General features: G+C 29.2%; 1 long non-coding RNA gene and 2 pseudogenes across 1 annotated transcript; 1 reads left to right on the forward strand and 2 right to left on the reverse strand.

Annotated features, from left to right (window-relative positions):
• Positions 1–210: 210 nt before the first annotated feature.
• Positions 211–24162, reverse strand: LOC120219516. Its single transcript, XR_005525310.1, has 3 exons — positions 24149–24162; positions 15395–15399; positions 211–738 (listed from the first exon to the last, which is right to left on the reverse strand). It is a non-coding gene; the product is annotated as an uncharacterized LOC120219516 (long non-coding RNA).
• Positions 7658–11030, forward strand: LOC120219513 (annotated as a pseudogene).
• On the reverse strand, positions 11557–13827 carry LOC120219515 (annotated as a pseudogene).
• Positions 24163–24361: the final 199 nt, after the last annotated feature.

The following is a 24361-nucleotide window of genomic DNA, read 5'->3' on the forward strand; positions in this document are numbered from 1 at the left end:
AAATAAATTCAAATACTAATCAATTTCAATGGAACCGAAATTAAAACTTCCTTAAACAGTTAAACTTGTAGTAAATACATGCCTAAAAATAAGATAAATCCGTCACTGCACTCAGAGTTGCAAAGCCAAAACACCCGAAGATTGCTTCGCTGGAGACCAAGGAGGCTGAACTGGAAATGGAGACAAGTCGAGTCAAGGGAAAACCATAAAGAGGGAACTGCCCTCAAACTTGTGAAGCTTGTGGATGAAGTTCCCTAGCCGGGTTGTATAACGATTCTGCGGATAATTTGCCTTTTGAAGTGCCAGGGTTTTCAGTTGCTTCCTTAAAGGCTCCGGCCCCTATAGACATCCATGCAAGAGCAGCGGCAGCGGCAGCGTTGCTTGACTCATCTAATCTAATAGGCTAAACAGATGGCATAGCTGGTGGAGTATCAGCTAGGAACTGATTTTAAGAATTTTGTTACTTTTGAGCATTTTCAGTCAAAATCCTCATCAACAGAACCGGATCACCGATGCTCTGCTCCTGTTCATGGGAAGATTAGACAACTAATTTTGCCATTTGTGTAGATACCCCCGGAAGATGGATTAATGGCTCGATTGTTCAAACACCACTCGAGACTTTTCCATTAGGCAATTCTCCATCAAGAGCTACATTGTTTTCATTCTACTTTGGAGGTACTGCCTGTGCAGAACTCATGTTCCTTGGAGTCATCTCTTTCGACTTGGAAGCTAATTTTGCTTGAAGTCCCAATATGAATCAGAAAAAAAAAGACAAGTAAAAGGCCAATAACCGAAGACGATAAATCAGTTTGCTTGTCAACCAGCTGCTTGATTTCAGCCTCAAAGGTTGTAAATATCGAATCCGATCCGACCACCGGTTGATTGGATATGTTCTATCTTGCACGAAAATTATGATTTTGATTGTTTAGGAATACATTAATGTGTTATGATAGTAATTGTAAAAGCTCATATATAGCACTCGGACTGCATAGTAAATAAACTAAGCTTTATTGGTCATTTGGATATGTTATGTTTTATGTGGACATGTTGTATGCTTTGTTAATAGAAGTTCAAACTATGGTTTGGACTAAATCGAGCCACGCTTTATGTGTGGAATAGGTGAGTTATATGCTCTATCGTTGTAATAAAATACTATCGCAAACCATGATAGATTGGCTACATTATATATATTATTTTATAGAAATATTTAGCCGTATAGCATCCATAACGCAGTCACAGACTTCACTCTTTGATGAGGTGTATGTATGTTGTGTGAATGGACTACGGTCTTAGTGATGTGGAGGATCAGGACGATGTGGTGCGTGGGGCTTCATCACCGCTTAGGGGAGAGCCTTCTAGAATTGGGTTGACCCGACCTGCATCTGTGAACCTGTCCGGATCCAGGCGTATTAACTAGGTTGCATAATGGGCCTGCATAGATGGCCCAAACCAATTCGGCTTGAATCGAACCGGTCCAGCCTAAAACCTAATCTAGTCAATCCGGTCTAGTACGAACCAAATCGATCTGAATCAGTCCAGTTAAACTTAATCGAATCGAGCCGAACTGAATTGAGTCGAATCAAGTCGAGCCGTTGAACCACCGTTGATTTTAATCGTTAACCAATGTTGACTTTTTCGAAAACCTCAACCCCGACGTTTTACGATGTCCTATTTCGAATTTTGTAGCTTATTTCGTAAAATTCTAACCAAAAAGCCTCGAAATAAGCTTGTTGACTTGAGTATGTAGATGACTTTAGTATTTTAATTTGATTAATAAGTCTTGAATATAGAACCTATCAGGGAATGCAGTTTTATGAAGGTTTGTATTTTACCCGATCGAGGGACGATTAGATTCGGTGCTTCCAGACTAACATATCTGTAGAATTCGTGTACGTTGAGAGGATAGAAATTTAATTTCCTTCGATACGTAGGTTATAGCACTATTGCAGGTCGTGATATGTAGACTCATTAGTAGGCTATTATGTCAGACTTTTCAAATCGATACATATATGTTTCTAATGGTGTTATATTACCGTTTTGATTTATTTATCTGAATCACTGTGAATTTCTGACCATATTGCATGCTTTAAATACATGATCTATAGTTATCGTTGTTTTATGATATGTGCACATATTTTTGTATTATCGATTATTTCTATATTAAATTAAATTATTTTTTCTTTTAAACACATGCCTATTATATTGTCATGGGTATTACTAGAGGAAGTTTCACTTTTAGTCAGATCTTATCGTAGACACTTCTGCTTTGTGCATTGATAAGTCTTTATCGCATTCCTTATACTATGCAGAAAGTTTTTACCGGTATACAGGTGGGTGTATGGTTCAGGAGAACCTATATTCTGGTGATCGATTGGGGCAGTAAGCATGTTTTCAAAATCATTTTTCAGATATTTTACTGAAGTGTTTAATATCTGCATGTTTTTATACACCTTAAGGAGCACACTGAGTTTTTTAATCCACTTTTTAATTTTTAACTCTTTAAGATAGTACTAAACAGTAAATGATCGAACTTGACCTCAAGAGGATCAATCATTCATCCTTTTTGTTTCACTGCATATTTCTATATCCTTTTTAGTTTATATTATGGAGAAACATAATTTTACTATTGTCTCTTTTTATCGATATTTTTAGTTTATATGATTTAAATTTATCAAACACAAAGTTTTTTTTTTTGACTAAATTTGTAATTGATTAGATTCGATTGTAATGTATGGACCAGATCTAGATAGTTACATTTTTCTTACTTTTGACCAATATTTTTATTTTTTTTTATTTTAATCTTAAATGTTATCAATGTTGAAAGCTATGTTCGGAAACATTGTCTCGTTAGTAAAGACGTATCTTATAAAACACACTTTTTAAGAAACATGGGTTTGCGGGATATATTTATAAAAAAAAATTATTTTACTAAACAATATTTTAAATACCATTAACGTAAATAATTTCAAAATGATAAATCTAATAAAATTGCCGACAAATCTGTTCCGGTGCATGTTCAAATGGTATATGGTTTTCAGGAAATTATTTTGAATTTGAATTTATAGTTATGGTTTGAATGCCAACTTTTTATGTTCAAAGAAATGATAAAATTTCCACAAAAAGGCAATAAGACAAAGAAGATAGTACCAAATTGGAAATGGTGACCATCTCAATATTTGATCCTTTCACACTCACTCTAAGATTTCTCACAGTAAAAATATTTTTTTAAAGATAAAAACATTATTTTATTTCATAAAAAGTTTAACCTTTTATCCTTAAAAAATAAAATTATTTTGATAAAAAAAGTTGTTTTAGAATTACTTGACATAATTATTTTTTTTTGGATAAGTAAATTTTTATTCATCCAAAGAATGCAGACTAGCTGCAACAACCATAACCCATCAACCCATTACATCAAACCCCAATCTATACACAACTGTCTATTTACTGCATCTAGCCTATTCATGCGGCATCCATACATTTTAATACTTACAGCTTCTTTAATTCTACTTACAATGGTATCGATCGAGCGTCTTACCTAAATAGCCTGTGGTTACACTCCTCCCAGATGAAACAAATGAACCCAGACCACAACCACTATCAACATCTATACCAAACCTGCAAGCATGTCTTTAGTTGACAATCTGTCTAACATTGCCATCCAAGATATCATTGAAAATTTTGGAATATGGCCAAAAACCATACAAGCCGATGCCAACTAACCTTCTCACCTCTACAGAGAATATTATCCCAAATCACATTAACTGAGACCAGCTACTAATAGAACAGAACAGACTGCTAGCTTCACTCCTCAGCTTAAACATTTAGCTAAGATCCAGCTAAAGTGAGCCCTGTAATCAGCATGCCCAAAATCCAGCTTAAACATTGACATAAATTTCATACTTGATATATGGTCATAAATTTTTTAAAATAAAATATTACTCAAACTTTAATATAATAATAATAATAATAATGGTTTGGTACTTAATCAATGCATTTATCAAAAGATATAGGTATAATAACGAAAAAACCTTTAAAATTTGTTATTTTTTCAAATGTGTTTTTTAAAAAAATTATTAAGCAATTTAAATTCTAAACTTTCAATTTTTTGAAACAAGGGTGGCCAATTGATAATTAATATTCTTGTTGACATAACATAACAATATTAAATATAATTTAAAATATAAACAAACATCGAGGGGGTATTTTGCAAATATGCCAAAGATCTAGTATGAAAACACCTATGAAGGTTCGATAACGCGTTTGATAACGTGTACTTCGTAGGAAGATATCCGAATTTCATAGTGATTGATTAAGCATTTTTGTTGAATTTTCCATCATCAATGAGACAAATCGATCACTTGCAAGTAGATTCAGCCTGTTCACATCCAATATTGATATTATATCTACAATTTTTATATATTTACATAAATAACTAAAATATAAACAATTCATTTATTTTTAATATTTCGTATAATATCTATGTTGGACTAGCCAATAAGTTGACTTTAAATATGGTTAATTCGTATTTAATCATTTTGGTTTGAGTTTATATTATTATAATTTAAAACTATATGAGTTGGAAAGTCATTTGAGTTTGGTACATTTCAAAATTAGAATTCTAGATAAACAAAATTTTACTATTTATTTACCAAAATTGCTTTAGATCAGGTTGGATTAAGATGAAATTGATAATTATATTCTCAAATCAAGATTATTTAATCGATTGATTTAACCGTATAAGATGTTAATATTTTTAAATAATATTTAATTTGCGTCTTAAACTTTATGGATAAAGCAATCTGGATGATAAGATCATTTTAATATTTTTTTATATATTTTATTCAAATAACGGGTCAATAAATAAAATAAATACTTATAATTATAAAAAATTATTTAATTTGCGTGTGGTGGATGCATGACAGAATATATATAGGCATGGTCCCACCATGGTCGACATGGTTGCACCAAAGATGGATCCAGTGGCTGGCTAGCCACCCTTTTGGGCAATGGGTATAGAGTACTTGGTTGTCTTCCTCTTAATAAGAGTTTGGTTCACGGAATATAATATTACCATTAGAAATAATATTACTAAAATGTAATATTACTATGAGAATATTATATTACTTTGTTTGATTTGTTTAGTAGGAATATATGATTACAGTGTTTAGTTAGAAGAATAAGATTATTGAATGTATATTTTATCAATTATCCTTATGATATATTTTTAAAGTTAAATTTAATATTAATTTATAAATATTTGAATGAAATTTATACAAATATTTAATCGTTATATATCTCTAATTTTGAGAATAAATTACATTTAATAATAATTATATAATTAGTATATTAAATTTATATTTTAAATTATTATGGTAGTAAAATATATTTATAATAATTACATTTTTAAAATAATACTATTTTTTCATCCCATAAATTATAAATAGTAAAATTGAATATTAAATATATATATATTTATAAAAAGAATTCATTAGTCCAAGGGTATTTTTCCAAATTGATAGAAATGTAAAGATTACCTAAAATTGGAGGTAATGACATTCCTACCATTTTAACCCAAAAATGTTACTATTGAGAAAAGAGTATTTCCGGTAATGTAAGATTATGTGAACCAAACGTGAAAATACAATTCTGGAAAAAAATATTTCCCTTTATAATGTAAGATTCCGCAAACCAATGCACCCTAAAAATTTTAAACTTTTATATATATATATATATGTTAAATACACTTACACCTAATGTAAAACTTAAAACTAAAAGTTTTACATATTTTTTAGGACCGTTTGATAAGGAGAAATAAAGGCTGAGATTAACTCATTGTTTTTTTTTTTTCCAGTGAATATCTTTACATTTCCTACTGTTAATATCAACCTTGATTTTCCTCGCATCCAACGATCCTAAAAAGGTGTAAAATTAAACGATTTACTTTTGTTTTTAAAATTTTAAATATTTATATTCTCTTAAAATTTAAAATTCATTCCTTAATATAAATTATACGTACACACAAAGCACTAACCCTTTGACCTTTGTGGTAAAGAATTGTTGTTATTCCTTAAAATCAATAGTTTGAACACCAATAATGTCAGGGGTACGAGCGATCAATGTCAAATGATCGAGTGTTATTTTTGAACAGATATTACCTTATACTTATCTTAGATTAATAAAATACACACAAAATTTAAACAAAAATGTAATGCAGTTACACGTGTATATAATGTTTTATTTAACTTGAGAATCACATGTATAAATTTTAATATATGGTTTTGGAAATTGAAATTGGTCCATTACCAGAATATATATATATAACACCAACCCCAAGGAGTGATATGTCATGGTAACAAACAAATTGAATAAAAGTAATTAATAGTTTATTAGAAGAATTTGTTGAAACACACCTGGAAGAAATGCGATTCCAACAAATCATTGAAAATCATATATAAAATATTTGGAAGTGCGATGAACGTGGCATAATGTTGAAGTTTATACTTTAAAAAATTGAACCGACTATAATAATATTAAAAGTATTATTGAACCTACTAAATTCAGCTAAGGACCAAAACTTTAATCAAAATCAATACTGTTACAGTTTACTCGTTGAATCCACGTATAATTTTATCAGTTTATAGCCGTCTCCTAATTAACATCTTTTATATCTGAATTAAATTTATTACATCCCAAAAATTGTAAAAGATGTGTGAGATTGGGATAAAAATGGGTGATTTTTGGTGCGTTTGAAATTAAAATAATACTATTTTTTTTTTTGATAGTTTAGATGATAATAAGGTAATATATGTTTAAAGTTTTATTTAATCATCGTCAATGTACTCACATCATGAAGATACGATTACTCGAATCTAAAAATGTAGGTGGAATAATGTTCTTTTTTCGCTAAAATCACTGAATATATTTATTAAAATAAAATTAAAATATGGTTTTGATGATTGAGTAAGTAATGCATACCAAAACTTATATAATCACTATATTTAAACGCAAAAATACAAAAGCTTGACAAATAGCATGAAAAATGTCCCTATATGTTATAATATTCATATATATAATATATGACCATTTTTGGGCTGTGGGGTTTCCTCATTTAAGCCACGCCGTTGAATATCATTTTCACGTCCCCTAATTTTCACACCACAAAATGTTTTTTTTTAATTATAAACTCTCTATCATTTTGAGACTCATATATAAACTTTTACACCATACAAGAATAATGATAAAATATAATATCCTAAAAAATGACACAAATATAATAAATTACATCAAAATTATTATATCATCAACTTTTCGACATATATAAATATAAAATACATTAAAATCGAAAGATTAACACAGACGTTAAACTTAAGAAGTATATAAGAGCTTATATCTTTTAAATTTTTATTCTGAATGTTATAAATGAAAAAAAAATATTAAAAATGTTCTTTCTCTATTTAGTTAATTTTAAATAATGGAGAATCAAATATATTTATCGAAATTATTAATATTTTTTAAAAAACACAGGTTCTGTTTAGACTGGAAACAGTAAGGAGGCTTGTATAAAAGCAGATGAAATCTTTCATTTCTATCCTCGCATATCATATCAACCTTGCAGTACTAACTAGAAGGCTTTGGAAAGAGAGTTCCCTCTTTTTCTTTAAGCTTTTCTCTTTTATAAAAATCCTGGTACTGAAAATGTATAACACGAACTTCACTTCTTCTTCCTCCTCATGGTATGTTGTTGAGATGGGAATGGAGTTTTTCCGAAGCTCAAATGGTGCCGGCGGTTTAGTATTGGGGGACTCCTTGGTGGATGTGGGGAACAACGACCACCTTCCTGTTTCGTTCGCCAAGCCAATTTCCCTCACAACGGCGTCGATTTCCCACCAAGAAACCAACCGGAAGATTCTGTAATGGCAAAAAATGCTGCAGATTTGCTTGGTAAGTAACTAATAATACATATTATACTTTTTGATGATACGTTTATAATAGATTCGTTAGATGTCATGGATGAATGGTTGAAATATTTTTGAGTTTCAAAGTAACAAAAAGAGCTGCTGCTCCATGCATTCCAGTTTCTTTCTTTCGTATTTTGCCGACATTGATTAATTAACTTTTCACCTTCTGTACCTTTCGTTACTACGTGGATTGAGGAGGGCCGTACGGCAGTCCCTCTAATACAAATTTAAAAATATTATAAAATCTATTATTTTTATAAATTTATTTTTACTAAAAATTTAAAAGTCTATCATCTAACATAAAATTTTATGTTTATCGTGATTATAGATTCATAGTACATACTCTATCATTAGGATGGTAATAGCGGATTCAATGAATGTTGCCAAATTCATTATCGGACCCATGTATGTTTTTGTTAACATCTTCTGTACTTCACTATGAATGCATATTTTTTTTAATCTTTATTATTTTTATGGATGTTAAATACATCCATCATCGTCTCACTTTGTCCTATCTTATTTGAGTTTTTTCTAATTATTTTAAATAGTTTTTAACTTTTTAAAGGTACTAAATATATAAGCATGAATTTTTTTAAATAAAATAAAATATATTCTACAATTGTGTAGACATAATAGTGGCGGATGCAAGAGAATTCAGGATGGCATGTGATTGTCTGAAATTTAAATTTTTTGTGTTAGTTATTTCATTGATGATGTTCTTCTTGAATTTTTATTTGTGGTTATTTTATATAAATATTTTTATTATTAATATAGGTGTTTACCCTAAATATATTTATATATTCTTCACTAGACAAAAATATAAATCACAAAGAGCTTAGAATTTTCTATAGTACACTTTATCATTTTAATAGATATATGTATATAATAAAAGGCTAAAGGCAAAAATAATTTGTAAACTATATTTAAAGTTAATTTAAGCGTTAAAGAAATTTTTATTAAAAAAAGTGTCCGACGTTTTATACGTTACACTTTTAGGTATCTAGACTGTAACGATGTTAAACTCTGTGGTTAATGGACACGTGTCACATATATTTTTATTTTAAAAAAATAAGATTATTATTTAAAAAAACCTCAAATGTTTCAAAAATATCAAAAAGACCCCTAAGCAACTCTTTTGTCGGTCGTTGATGCTATCTTCGGCTGCATACCGTCGATCGTCGGACGCCGCTGCTGGTCAGTCCCTTGTCATCACTCTTAAACTGGTCGTCGGTCGAAAATCGCCACAAATCATGGATTGCAAATTGTGCGTAAATTGATCGCATTTCTTCTTCTTATTTCGATCTTGAAAGGAAGATGGTGGGTGATTTTCATCGGACTTTGGTTTAGGGATGACTGGTAGTGGGTTCCGCCACCGATGGGTGGGGTTTGTCGGAATTTGAGTTAGGAATTTAGGAATATATAGGGGGGTTTTATGATTTTAGGGTGTTTTGTGAAAAATAAAAAATAGGGTTTTTTTAAATAATAATTTTAATTTTCAAAAAATTCAAAAAATATGAGGGCGACACATCTCAATTAACAGCATATTTACGTCGTTACAGCCCGACACCTAAAAGTACAACGTCGAAAATTCGACTCCTATTTTGAATAAAAAATTATTTAAACACTTATTGTTAATTTTGAGTATAGTTTGGATACTTATTTTCTATAAAACCATAATAAAATAATAATTTCATATAATTGGGCAAAAATACTAGACAAGCATTTATCAAGACCACTCCATTACCATTATTAGAAAAGAAATCCACACCACCCATCTCGCTCCACTCCACATTCACTTTTGAAAAGAATAAGCTCACTCTATTTAAAATTATTTAATTAAAAAGTCACCGGACACCATATTTGACTTGTAATAAATTTTGTATGTACATTGTTTACATATATACTGTAACATTAGATTTCTATGTGATTTTGAGCAGCTGAAAAATTAGGTTTACCAACTTCACCACCCTATCGTTCTTTGTTAAAGAATAAGAATGCTTCCTTCAAAAACGGAGTTAGCTTCGCCTCCGGTGGTGCCGGGATCTTCAACGGCACCGATCATGTTTTTGTAAGTAGACAAAAAAGAAAAACCCAGATCGATTCATTCTTTTCTGCTGCTGATAAATGTTATAACATTGTTTTTCTACATATCTCAACACAATAGGGTCAAGCAATACCTTTGTCGAGGCAAGTGGACAACTATTTGGCGGTGCACAAGACGTTGGTGCAGCAGATGGGAAGATCAGCAGCAGAAAATCACTTTTCGAAATCACTTTTCGCCATTGTTATAGGGAGCAATGACCTCTTTGATTACTTTGGATCTTCTAATCTTAGAAAGAAGAATACTCCCCAACAATTCGTCGACTTGATGGCTAACAGCCTAAAACAACAACTCAAGGTATAACTAAATTATTCTTCTTAATCTACTCTCTATTTTTGTACTTCATTACCTTAATTTCACTGTTTTGGCAGAGATGTACGAATCCGGTGCACGTAAATTCTTTTTGGCTGGCATAGGGGTCATAGGCTGCATTCCTGCTGAAGAGTTAAAAACGAAACCCATGAATGCAACGAAGACGTAATTTCTGGACTGTTAAGTACAACGAAGGGCTAAAGGCAATGTTGAATGGGCTAAAATCAGAGCTTCAAGGCATGAACTACTCTTACTTTGATACGTACACTATCATGCAAAATATCATCCAAAAACCATCTACCTACGGTAATATAAGATATAATCTTTATGTGTTTCTAGTTCTCCTTAACTTTGTTTAAAAGAGAGAGAGAAAAAAGATTACCTTATTTTGATTATGTTGCACGCAGGGTTCACTGAGATAAAGTCTGCTTGTTGCGGACTCGGCAAATTGAGAGCTGAAGTTGCTTGTGTGCCGATCTCGAAATATTGCTCCAACAGGAAAGATCATGTTTTTTGGGACCTTTATCACCCGACAGAGGCAACGGCTCGCATTTTTGCGGATACTCTTTTTAATGGTTCTTCACCAGTCTGTGTTCCCATGAATGTTAGGCAACTAGTTTCAGCTTAAGCCTCTGCTTATAGCAAGAGAAGAAAAAGATTTCGAGGAGTGTGAGAGTGCTTATATGAGTATATGTTCAATATGATTATGTTCCTTTTTTTCATGAATTTAGAAGGTTATTGAAACATGTCTGATATCAGACACTAATACCTTAGGAAAATAAGAGATATACCAATGTAACAAGATAACAGTTAAATAATAAAATTCAGTTAAATGCGGTTGCATGAATTGAATGTTCTGGAATTTCTTAATTAAGCAAACGGGCAATGAATAATGGAAGATTGAGGTGTTATAAAGCCGATTGGAATAAACAACTGATTCTGCTCTGCTTGGATGATGGGAAAAATCACTGAAGATACGGAAATCAAAACAATGAAAGCCAAAAATCAGAAAACAAACTACAAAAATTTGAATCTTTTTCTCAGATTTTCACAGCAACCAAACAGAATTTTTAACTTGAATCTTTATTCTTCTAAATTATCTATCTTCTTACATTGATATGATTTTTTTTTCAACTACTAGTGTTTAATACCCAACATGTTTCGTTATTATTATTTTTGCTATATAAGCAAAGGCTTAAGCTGAAACTAGTTGCCTAAGATTCATGGGAACACAAACTGGGGAAGAACCATCAAAAGTATCCACAAAAATGCGAACCGTAGCCTCCGTCGGATGATAAAGGTCCCAGAAAACATGATTTTTCCTGTTGGAGCAATATCTCGAGATCGGCACACAAGCAACTTCAGCTCTCAAATCGCCAAGTCCACAACAAGCAGACTTTATCTCACTGAACCCTGCAATTGCATGCAACACAATCAAAATATGATAAAACAAAGCTTAAGGAAAATTCGAAACACTACAGATTATATATTATATTACCGTAGGTAGATGGGTTTTGGATGATATTTGCATGATAGTGTACGTATCAAAGTAAGAGTAGTTATGCCTTGAAGCTCTGATTTTAACCCATTCAACATTGCCTTTAGCCCTTCGTTGTACTTAACAGCCCAGAATTACGTTCTTCATTGCATTCTTGGGTTTCATTTTTAACTCTTTCGGAAGGAATGCCCTATGCCCCCTATACCAGCCAAAAAGAATTTACGTGCGCCGAACTCGTACAGTCTCTGCCAAAAGTGAAATTTAAGGTATCGAAGTACACAAATACAGAGTAGATTAAGAAAAAAAAAATAGTTAGTTATACCTTGAGCAGTTCTTTTAGGTGCTGGCCATCAAGTCCACGAATTGTTGGGGAGTATTTTTCTCTCTAAGATCGGAAGATCCAAAGTAATCAAAGGTCATTGCTGCCTATAATAATAATAAAAAGTGATTTCGAAAAGTGATTTTCTGCATCTGAATTTCCCATCTGCTGCACCAACGTTTGTGCACTTCCAAATAGCTGTCCACTTGCTTCGACAAAGGTATTGCCTGACCCTGTTGTGCTGATATATTTAGAAAAGTAAATTTTGAAATTACGTGTTCGATCCACATTCGTCACGTTCACTTACAAAATGCGATCGGTGCCGTTGAAGATTCCGGCACCACCGGAGGCGAAGCTAACACCGTTTATGAAGGAAGCATTATTTGTGTCCGACAGAGAAATAGGGCGGTGAACTTGATAACCCTAATTTTTCAGCTGCTCAAATCATTACACAGAAATCAAATGTTACCCAATATATTTATATGTAAATAAAGCATATACAAAAGTACAGTCCCACAATGAATTTCTAATTTATTTGAGTTATATTAATTTTTATTAATATTTTATATCAGTAATAGAGTATTCTCGAATTGTAGTTTATATTTATATATGATAATAGTATTTTTTATGCTATCTTGTCATGTTTTTATTATTTCTGTTATTACGGTTAGTTTTACCAATTATGTTTTTATTATTTCTGTTATTACGGTTAGTTTTACCAATTACTAATAATTTGAATTTTCTAACTTTGCAGTCAAAGATGAATAAAAAATGTACACGAAAAGGAGAAGGAGAAACATAGAATTAACTGAGACGTTACTTCCATACTTGGATAATAATTTTATATTATATACATCTACAAGTTTCACTCCTTTAACATTTTAATAATAAGATATATTTTTAAAAAATTAATTAATTTTTTAAAGTGACAAAAATCTAAAATACTACGAATATTATCTATTAAATTAAATTCAATTTTAGCATATTTTAATTAGTTCAATATCTTGAATATTTTAGATATTCACTGATTAATAACATATATGAAGTGTATTATATTATATAGGTATATATATTTATTCTCGTATTATTTTTAGAAACTGAAACGTGACTGCCATAACTTGGCAACAAAAGGTAGATGATATTGAAAAATTAATTAATCCATGTCGCCAAAAACAAAAGGAAGTGCAGTGCATGGAGCAGCAGCAGCTCTTTGTTACTTTGGAACTCAAAAATATTTCAACCATCCATTCATTCATTCAATGTGAATCTATTTATCTGTATCTCTAAAAGTTCAAGTTTAATCTGTACTTACCAATCAAATCTGCAGCATTTTTGCCATTACAGAATCTGCCGGTTGGTTTCTTGGTGGGGAAATCGACGCCGTTGGGAGGGAAATTGGCCTTGGCGAACGAAACAGGAAGGTGGTCGTTGTTCCCCACATCCACCAATGAGTCCCCCAATACATAAACCGCCGGCACCATTTGAGCTTCCGGAAACTCCATTCTCCAGCTCCACACACATACCATGAGGAGGAAGAAGAAGAAGAAGCTGAAGTTCCTCCTATACATTTTTACTACCACGGTTTTTACTTTTTATAGAAAGAGAGGAACAGTTTAAAGAAAAAGAGAGAGAAAACTCTCTTTTCCAAAGCCTTTTAATGTAATACTGTGAGGAGGGAGATGAAAGATTTCATTAGCCTTTTATAGAGGGCACAAATAGGATGGCTTGTCACTTTTATTTTAGGCTAAACTGAACTTGTTTTTATCATAATGGATAGACAATCGGGTGATCCTTCGAAAATTGTTAAGTAGTCCATAAATCTTCTAGAAGTCGCCTTAATGCATATACAATAATAGAGATGGATGAGTGACGCTCCAAAAGTCGTAGAGCGATCCATATATCTTCTAAAAGTAAATGTATGATTCAGACAACTTTCAATAAATATTGTAACAAAAACTTTATTAAAAATAATAAATTTTTTATACTTTACATGATTTTTTTTTCCAACTCATTATTAGAAACAATTTTATTGGAAGGAATAATCATATTGATTTTTAATTATTTTAAAATTAATTAGATCACGTCTCAAAAGTTAAAGGAAAAACACTCCATATTTTTCTTTCATTTATAAAATTTGAAACAAATATTTAAGAATACTAATTTATATTACTCATTGCTCAACCCACATCAGTGATTATCGATTTGAATGTAACTATTTTAATTATAATTAGGGATGGCAATAGATCAGATTAGATTGGGTTTTTGTTCAGTCTGATCCGGTTCGAAATATACATAATTTCCACCCAAATTTAACCCGACCCGAAAATATATATCCTTCACCTGACTCAATCCAACCTAAAGAGCACATTTCATCTAGGGGTGTATTCGGTTCGGTTCGGTTTTTTACCAAAAATTGAACCTAACCGAAATAAACGGGTTTTCAATATTTAAACCGAAACCGAATAGTTAAAAAACCGAAAAAACTGAAATCGGTTTTTTTGGTTCGGTTCGGTTTTTTTAACGGTTCGGGTTTTTCGGTTCGGTTTTTCGGTTTTTCAATAAAAAAATCACTTGAAACTATAATTTTTTTACAAAAATTGCCTATTCGGATCAATATGGAATAAATGGGTTCCATATGGAAAACCCGAACCGAACCGAATCAAAAAAATGAAGTCTTTAAACCGAACCGAAAACCGAATCGTTTAAAGCCAAACCGAACCGAACCGTTTTACTCGGTTCGTGTCGGTTTTTCGGTTTTCTCGGTTTCGTTGCTCAGCCCTAATTTCATCCACCCAAACCCAGTGGCGGATCCAGAAATTTATAAATGAAGTCTAAACTTTTAATTTTCTTTTTTTAAAAATAATAGGGATGTAAAAAAATTTTATTTTATTTTTCATTTTTCTTTAACATATTATACTAAATTTTAATTTTTTTCCTAAATAATGGGGATGCACTTAATCCCTAGGGGGCTTAGTGTATCCGCCCCTACCCAAACCCAACCCAACCCGACCAACCCGATATAAAATAAGGACCTAATTTAAAAAGAAAAATATATAGAGAGAGAAGTATTATAGCAATTATTCGTAAATTTATATAAAAAAAATTACAATATTACCCTAAAGTCGGGTCAAGTCGGAGATTTTTTACTCTTTACTCGAACCTAACTCAACCCAACTTCACCCTTATATAAAATCCGACCCAACCCAACCTTAACTTTTTTTCTATAAAAAATCTTACTATTAAATTACATCGGATCAAAATCCGTCGATTTCAGATTAAATTATAACCCTTTTCATCGTGCATCAATCAGAATCAAACTTTTGGTGTGGGTAAACTTTGTAATATTTTTTTATGTTTTTATCGTATCTTTGTGGACATGATATATGTATGTATAATAAGTTTATTAGTATAAAAGAGTTAACTAATATTAAAATGATTTTATATAATTAAACTAATCGAACTTTAATAATTAAATAAAATATAGATCATATATATTAATAATTAATTTTTAACTGATGGTGAGTTGATTAGAAATTAAAGTTAATTTATTAGATTATTTATTAGTATTATGATCTTAAATTATGTACTATTTATTTTTTTATATCTTTATAATAGTAAGAGTATTTTCTCTAAAATACTTGAGTGTTAATCAGGGAGGCTAAAATCAAAATTTCAACATCAAAATTAAAGTTTTCTAGTCACCGATGAATTTAGATATATTTTAGTATTTAATTTTATTCTTGATGATTTATGTAACATGTATAAAATTATTTAATTTTATATTATATTATATTTATTTTGGTATGCCGTGAACTTGTATACTATTTTAATTTTTATGGTGTGAAAATTAGTGGCATGAGGAGAATATTCAACGGGGTGGCTTAAGCGAGTAAAAAGGAAACCCCGCAGCAAATGTGAATTTGATTTTAGATTTAAACAGGGATGAAAAATTTGATTGCATTTGAAATAAAATGATTTTTTAATTATAATTTATTCGAATTAATTTAATTTTATGGTTCAAATATAGATTTTGAGTTGAGCTTAAATCTGCAAAGTTTGAATAATTAAAAAACCAAAAATTTGAACGATGTTTTAATGGTTTTTAACTAAGTAATTTGATTATTCTGTGATTCGAGAATTAATTTCTTTGCTTATTCAATTACTTATGTTTTTTAAGTACATGTTTAACCAAAATTGAATTGCATGCTCACCTACCATAATAAAATATATGTGAAAATTTAATTCTTCTTTTTACAATTTAGTTGCTCAACTCTGCATTTTATTTAATTTAGTACTCTAACTAAAACTCTTTGCAAATTATTTCTATCATTTCCTTAACTCTTTTATACTCCCATAAATATTCCATACTCAAAATACATTCTTTTAAATAAATAATTTTAAATCGTATTTATTTTATTAAATAACATTATAAATGTTACTTGTACATGTGAAAAGATAATATATATATATATATATGGTTAGATAGAGTCATTTAAATTGAAACTAATCAGTACTATAATATTATAAATAAATACATTTAAATTCGGGAAAAAAACTCAAATAACTATATTCAATTTATCTCAATTCAAATAATAAAATTCAAATAAAGTTTAAATGTTATCGTGAACTCAATTAATTTAAAAAAATTTCAATAAAATTAACGCGATCTAAATTTCACCCCTAAATTTAATAGGTAAACTGTAACAGTGTTGATTTTTATTAAATTTTTTGTCAGTTTATCTGAATTTAGGTATGCGTTGACATTTGGCGGTTTTTTTTTGGTTGGATTCCACCAAAGCTTTTGGGTTTAAATCTTAAGAACTCTGTGGTAAGACAAATTAAGGTATACATACTCAGAAGTCAGACCCCCCCTATAATCTAAGGTCAGGATCTATTTAATCCTTTCATAATGAGTAGAGCAATTTAACTACTGTTCCAAAATGAGTGCGAACATGGATAATTGAAGTCCTCGTTAATTATTCCATTAATTCAGGACACATATCCATCTATGATGCGTTGAATTCTTTAAAAATTTAAAGATTTATATAATATTTAAAATGTTGAAAAAATTAAAAAATGTCATTGTTTCTCACTTTGGACTTTTTTTTATCTCTAAGAGAGACTCAAATGCTCTAACTTATAATATAGGAAAATTCTTAGTCTTTGTTTTAGAAAAATTCTATAACGAGCACCGATAATGATGGGCATCATTAAATTAATTTATAAAACTTTAAATTATAAAGTACTAAAAATAGAATTATAAATTAGTTAAAATTTTAAATGTAATTAATGTAAAATACATTATTTATAAAAACTAGTTTTAGGGTAAATTATATCATTGACCACCTAACTATTTACCCCTTTTACTTTAACCACCGATTTTTCAGTTTTATCAATCGGGTCACCTAACTATTTAAATATTATCAATCAAGCCACCTATCGTTAAATATTAACAGAGGAGATGATGTGGAAGTTAATAAAATTTATGTAATTACATATTTAGTCTTCATTACTTACAGATTCTATTAATTTGACCCTAACTTTGATTAATTCAATAAATTTAATCCTCAACCAGATGGTGACATGTCTCACTATGTGATTAGATTTTTTCTTAATATTTTTATTTAATTTAATAAAATTTTCATCCAATCAAATGGTGTCACGTGTCACCAATCGAATGAAAAGAAAATAAATTCAATCAATGATCGTTGCTGGTGGGGTTTGAACTTAAGATGTGAAGAAATGAAGTAAACGCCCAACCAATGGGTTACACCATTCAAATAACAAACTTGTCATGACATAATATATATAGTTAATGGCAATAAAAAAAGGGAAAATAACATAATAAAAACTCGAACATGAAATAATTGAAAATTTGAATAATTCGATAATATGATATACACACACAAATATTATAACTGATTAATATGTGAATGTATTTTATTTATATTTTAAATCATTTTAATAAAAAGTAAAAAATAATTTTAATATACGAAGAACTTCATTGACATAGAATTTTCCTGATGGTTGAGGCTTATCATAGTAAGCATTTTAACTTATGTATTGACTTGTTTATATCCCTATTAGAGTAAGGATGTTATATTTTATTATTTATTTATTATATATTTGAAGAAAATTTTAGGGAAAAATTGATTTCATTGTATTAGTCTATTTTAATATAGGGATGTTAAATAAGATTAGAATTCGATCGATATTATAATATTTTAAAATATAAGATATGATACATTTCAATTCAATAAAATTATAATAACGAAGACAATTTATTAATTTAAAATATGTAAAATGATACATTTCAATTATAACATATTAAATTCACTTTTATTTTAATTTTTGCATTAAGTGTGATTTAAAATGTAAATAAAACATATTCATTTGTTAATCAATCATAATAGTTGTTTATATATATTATATATTTTTATACTATTCAATTATTTCATGTTTGAGACTTTATAAAGTCATTTATTACCATTGACTATATTATAAATTATATAAATTATGTTCTGTATACTAAACAAATTTAATGGTCTACCTTAGTGGTTAGGGTATTCAATTTTTTTGTTTGCGTTCCAAGTTCAAACCCCACCAGCAGCGATTATTGATTTAATTTATTTTTCATTCATTCAATTGGTGACATGTGGCACCATTTGATTGAATGGAAATTTTATTAAATAAAAAATATTTAAAAACATCCAATCATATAGTGACCCATGTCACCGTCGGATTGAGGATTAAATTTATTGAATTAAATAAATGTTATGACCATATTAATAGAATGTGTAAGGTGTAAGTAATGAGGACTAAATGTATAATTATACAAATTTTATTAACTGTCACATCATCTGCTCCGTTAATATTTAACGTCGGTTGGCTTGATTGACAATATTTAAATAGTTACGTGAACCGATTAACAAAATTAAAAAATCGATGGTTAAAGTAAAATGAGTAAATAGTTAAGTGGGCAATAGTATAGTTTACCCTAAAAACTAATATTTTTATAAATATTGTATTTTAATTAAATTGCACTTATATTTTTAACTAATTTATAATTATATGTTTAGTACTTTGTAATTTAATGTTTTATAAATTAATTTAATAATGTTCATCATTAACGATACTCATTCGTGCTCATCGAGTGTAGCAACATCATCCTTTGTTTTATATTAAAAAAACTTTATAATTTTTATATATTTTCAAAGTATATTCAAGACTTTATTTTTTAATAGTTTAGGATGACTATAAGATAATAATCAATTCACAACGCAAAGTGAAATCTAACTAAAAATATATATATATATCTTCATATATTATCTTTTCAGTTAGGTTTCAACAAATTCTTGGAGCAAACTATACTACAATTTGTTTGTTAGCATTGCTCGCCATTCCTTATGGAATAAATACGGTTGATGCTTTATAGCATTCTTTTAAAATTATTTAATATAGAGTTGATTTTTAAGGATAAGAAAAGATATGCGTTTATATACATATTCTCATTTAATGCGAAAATTTTAGTTTTAAAAATCCATTTTTAAAGAAAAAAATAAAAATATTATATATATGTGATTTTGAAGTTAAAATTGGTATAACATGTTTGTATTATTTTTATGTTTTATTTTATTCATATTATATTTATATTTATTTTATGTAATTTATCATATTATTGTTATGTAAACGTTGAACGATTTTTTTTTTTTTTTGGAAAGCTGGCTCAACCATTGACCTGGAAAGTGTGGCTAGCCAATAGAGACATCCACGGCGCAACCATGTCCACAATTGGTGGGACCATGCCTGCTTTTCTGTTCCATCACGAATCCCACACACAAAACCGGTGAAATTTACTTAACGATAGTATTAATATATGGTTAAAGAAATATATTATTAATTTTATTATTATTTTTAAGCAAAATTGATAAAAAAATTTCTAAAATATTATTATTTTTATGTAAGATATTAATGTCTTTTAATATTTTCGATAAAATGTCCAGTAAGAATAGAATTAGTAGAAAAAATAATAAAACCGATTGTACTTTATCTTATATGTTAACAAAATCGGTAAAACATCAAATAATAACAAAATCAATAAAAATAATAATGTTTCCGATAATATTTTATCGATTTTATTAAAAAATAATAATAAAACCGATAACATATTTTTTTAACTGTGCGCAAAATGGTTACATCAACAATCAGATTCGTTCATTTAAACCTCAGCCCAAAACTTCGATTTAAATTGAGTCTTAAACCCAATTATCTGAAATCTGACCTCATATAAATTTAAAATTTCACATATATATATATATATATATATATATATATATATAATGTGAACAGCCTGAGTAATGTATATGTCCGATTGATGCTTGTTTCAAGCTGGATTTTATTGTTCATGTTTGACGTGGAAGATTCAACGAAATTTGGGTAATGTTTTCTAAATAATGTTTTATTTTAAATGTACCTATATTTAGAAAATATTGTTCTTCTTATAAGTTATGGGTTCGAACAATTGTATCTACATGGAGTGTGTGCATTGTAAATTGATTAAGAAAATTTTAAACCTATACTATATTATAATCACCTTATACTATTAAAAAATGTATCAAATTATTATAGGTATATTTATTTACTAAATATAGGTACATTTAAAATATGAACAACGTAAATAAATTTTTATTGCATAAATTATAAATATAGGTACATTTAAAAAAACTAAAGTTTAACTATTGGTATATCTATTTACTAAATAATGTTTTATTTTAAATATTTTTGATATATTCTAAAAGCGATATGTATCATTAAATATAATCTCATGTAAAATGAGATATGAATTATCATTAAATGTGATATTTAAAATTTTGTATTTAAAAATAATTGTTATTCTAAATTTATAAACTGACCTTAGTGGTTAAAGAGAGTGTTGTTTTCCCTTAAAATATCGGGTTCAAGTAACTATATCTGCAAGCATGTATACATTATTATTGATTAAAGAAAAATTATGAACAAATAATATCTTATAATTATCTTGTATCATTTCAATGTAATGTACAACAACTCAAATTATCCAGATCAAGCCCATTGTTATTCCAACTCATGCGGAGAAAATAGGACTTTTGTTTTGAGTTTAAGCCCATATCAGTTTCCTAAAATTGTTAACTCGGTTCAATTGGTATGAATAGGGTTGTAAAATGAACTCGATATACGATTTGAAAAGCTTACGAACAAATTTAAAAAATAATTTATTAAATTTTTAAAATAAAATTATTAATAATATTAACAATTATATATTTTTAAATACAATATAAAAGCTTTCATGTATTTAAGGTCAAGTTTGAGCTTCTAAACTAAATTTAAGAATGTTTCGAGTTCGAGCTTTTTTATACCTCGAGTTGACCTTGAAAATTTTAAACTTACGAGCTTTTGAGTTGAGTCGAGCATCACCTTTTTATTTCGAATTCAAGTCGAGTTTAATAATTTTAAATTCATGAGTTTTCGAGTCGAATCAATCTTAATTTTAAACTTTTCAAGTTGAGTCGAACTCAATAATACTCAAACTCAACCCAACTAATTTATAACCCTGGGTATGACCAGCAAACTCATTCATTCCTGAATGATTCATCCCGTTAATTTTAATATTTATTGTAATTTATTAGAAAAATATACAATATAATTTGTTGCTCAAATTCAATTCTAAAATTTTTTTTAGTGACTAACATTTACACTACTGTAGAAACAAGAGTGGAGAGAGAGGAACAGGGAACCGTCGCCGGCTGGGTTTTGCGGTGTTTGTAGACAATGTTAGTAAGAGGATCCACCATTCGACATTAAGAGAAGCATTTCAGGTGTATGGATCAGTTTTAGATGTCTTCATAGCACAAAAGAATCCGGAAAGGAAACTCAAGCCAATGACATTTATGTTCGTAAGGTTTAGGAATCTATCGGAGACGAAAGCAGCAGTTGAGAAAGGAAACGGTAGGTTGATGGATGGGTAATGGTTTTACCATTAAGGTATTCATCGATATGAATATAGGCAACGGTGCTCCGAAGGCTAGAGATTTAGGAAACAAGAAGTGGAGAATGAGATAAATTAATCAATCAATGAAAGAATTTAAATATATTCAATGAATATAGGCACAGTTTACACCTCACAAGGGAAGCGGCTGCTGCTATCATAAAAAAGAACTTGAGGGCTGTCCGTCATCCACGTTTGAAGTGAGACATTGGGTGGCTAGCTCCACCGGATAGCTGTCTTAAACTAAGTACTGATGGTGCGAGGCAAGCTTCAACTGGTTTGGCATCATGTGGAGGCGTTGTCCGAAACGTCCTAGGCAATTGGATTATAAGTTTTTCGAAGTGCATTGGAGTTTGTTCGGTGATTAATGCAGAATTATAGGGTATTTATATGGGGTTGCAGTTTGCTTGGGAGAGAAATTTTCGGAAGATTATCGTTGAAACTGATAGCAAGAAGGCGATCTATGTTCTCCAATGTAAGCCTGAATTCAGGGATATTGACCCAGAGGGAGGGTGGGTGAGAGTGATCTGTATCACTAAATTTTTTAAATTCTTATATATTTTAGATATTTTCTTTGTAATTTATATTGAAAATATGTATTCAACCCCTCTAAAATTTTATAAGTTTACCTATATTTAAAATTTTATAAATCCATCCCTCCTAACATAAAATCATTTGTTTGTTCCTGCCTGAAAGTTTTGATAGTATTTCGGCAATGGTTCCGCACATTTATGCTCTCGTTCATCAAGATTGGTGACTATAGTTCAACTACGTGCCTAGGGAGGGTAACCGGGTGGCCGATGGTTTGGTTGCTTTGGCCTGGGGCTTTCTGCTAGTTTCCTTATGCATTCTGAACCGCCTATAGGGGATTCAAGAGCATTTCAACAAGGATGCTCAAGGTATCCTGACGACGCAATAGCTTGAGAGCTTTCATTGTACTAAAAAAAAATCCATAATTATAAAAAAAAAGTTTAATTAATATTCAATGCAAGAATGATACTTATATTTGGAATCTAAATATATTAATAATTAAAATAGAAAAAATGAATTTTAAATATCTTTTATTTGTAAAAGTCTATCCACGTTGCTGGACAAGTCAAGATCAACGGTCTTAAGTCTGAACTCTTAGGAGACCCAAGACTTGGAGTTGAATTCTTGAAAGCCATTTGAATAAAGAACAATAGCATTTCAAGTAAAAACTACGCCAAATCCTTTGACGAACTCTATTCAAATTGCTTTTACTTCACATACCAAAGTTTCGTTTCATTTAAAATATTGAGGTAGTGTTAAAAATTAATTATTCTTATTCATATTTTTATAACAATAAATATTCAATTTTATAAATTTAAAATTATATTTTTTAATAATTTAAGTTGATTATAATATAATATAATATTTATTCAAAATACTTGTTACTTATTGACAACACTCTAACGAGGACACCCATAGTTCGTTTTTGAATCCTTACAAATTCAACAAAATTAAATATTTGATTATAATTTTTTTTCGTATTTATGAATTAATCTCTAAAATATATTGTTTTTCTCATCATTCTTTGACCCATATTAAAGCCTAATGTTATTATTTTTTCTCAAATTAATCCCTACCAATATTAATGTCTCTAAAAAGCTTAATTAACAAGTGACATATATTAAAATGTGTCACGTGGTACCACACATAAAAAATAAATAAATCTGAATAAAAGAAAATGAAATAATTTAGAGATCATATCATGCATTATCGTTAAGCCTCAAAATTATTTAAAAGTTATTTAAATAATTGTTTATTTCTTATTAGTATTAATATATCATTAATCGAGGTTGATCAATCCTTGTTTGATATTCTCTTATGGTTGAAAATTTTTAGTTTGACATTCTTAATTTTTTTTATTGGAGTTATGCCTATTTAAAAAATAATTTCTTTAGAAAAATACTTGTTTGAATTGTTGATTTTATTTCAATTTATATTTTTTTATTTTTTTGAAAAATTATATATTTTAGGGACCAAATTTATATATTAAGTTTTTTTTATCATTTTATTATACTTATTAGCAAATTCCACTCTCTAAATCTTATCCATAAGTTGAATCAAAATTCTATAATGAAGTCAAAATTTAATATACAATCTAAGCCGCGGTTAACGACAA

Source organism: Hibiscus syriacus, unplaced genomic scaffold (genome assembly GCF_006381635.1).
Source record: "Hibiscus syriacus cultivar Baekdansim isolate YM2019G1 unplaced genomic scaffold, ASM638163v2 tig00110206_pilon, whole genome shotgun sequence".
Classification (NCBI taxonomy): Eukaryota; Viridiplantae; Streptophyta; class Magnoliopsida; order Malvales; family Malvaceae; genus Hibiscus; species Hibiscus syriacus.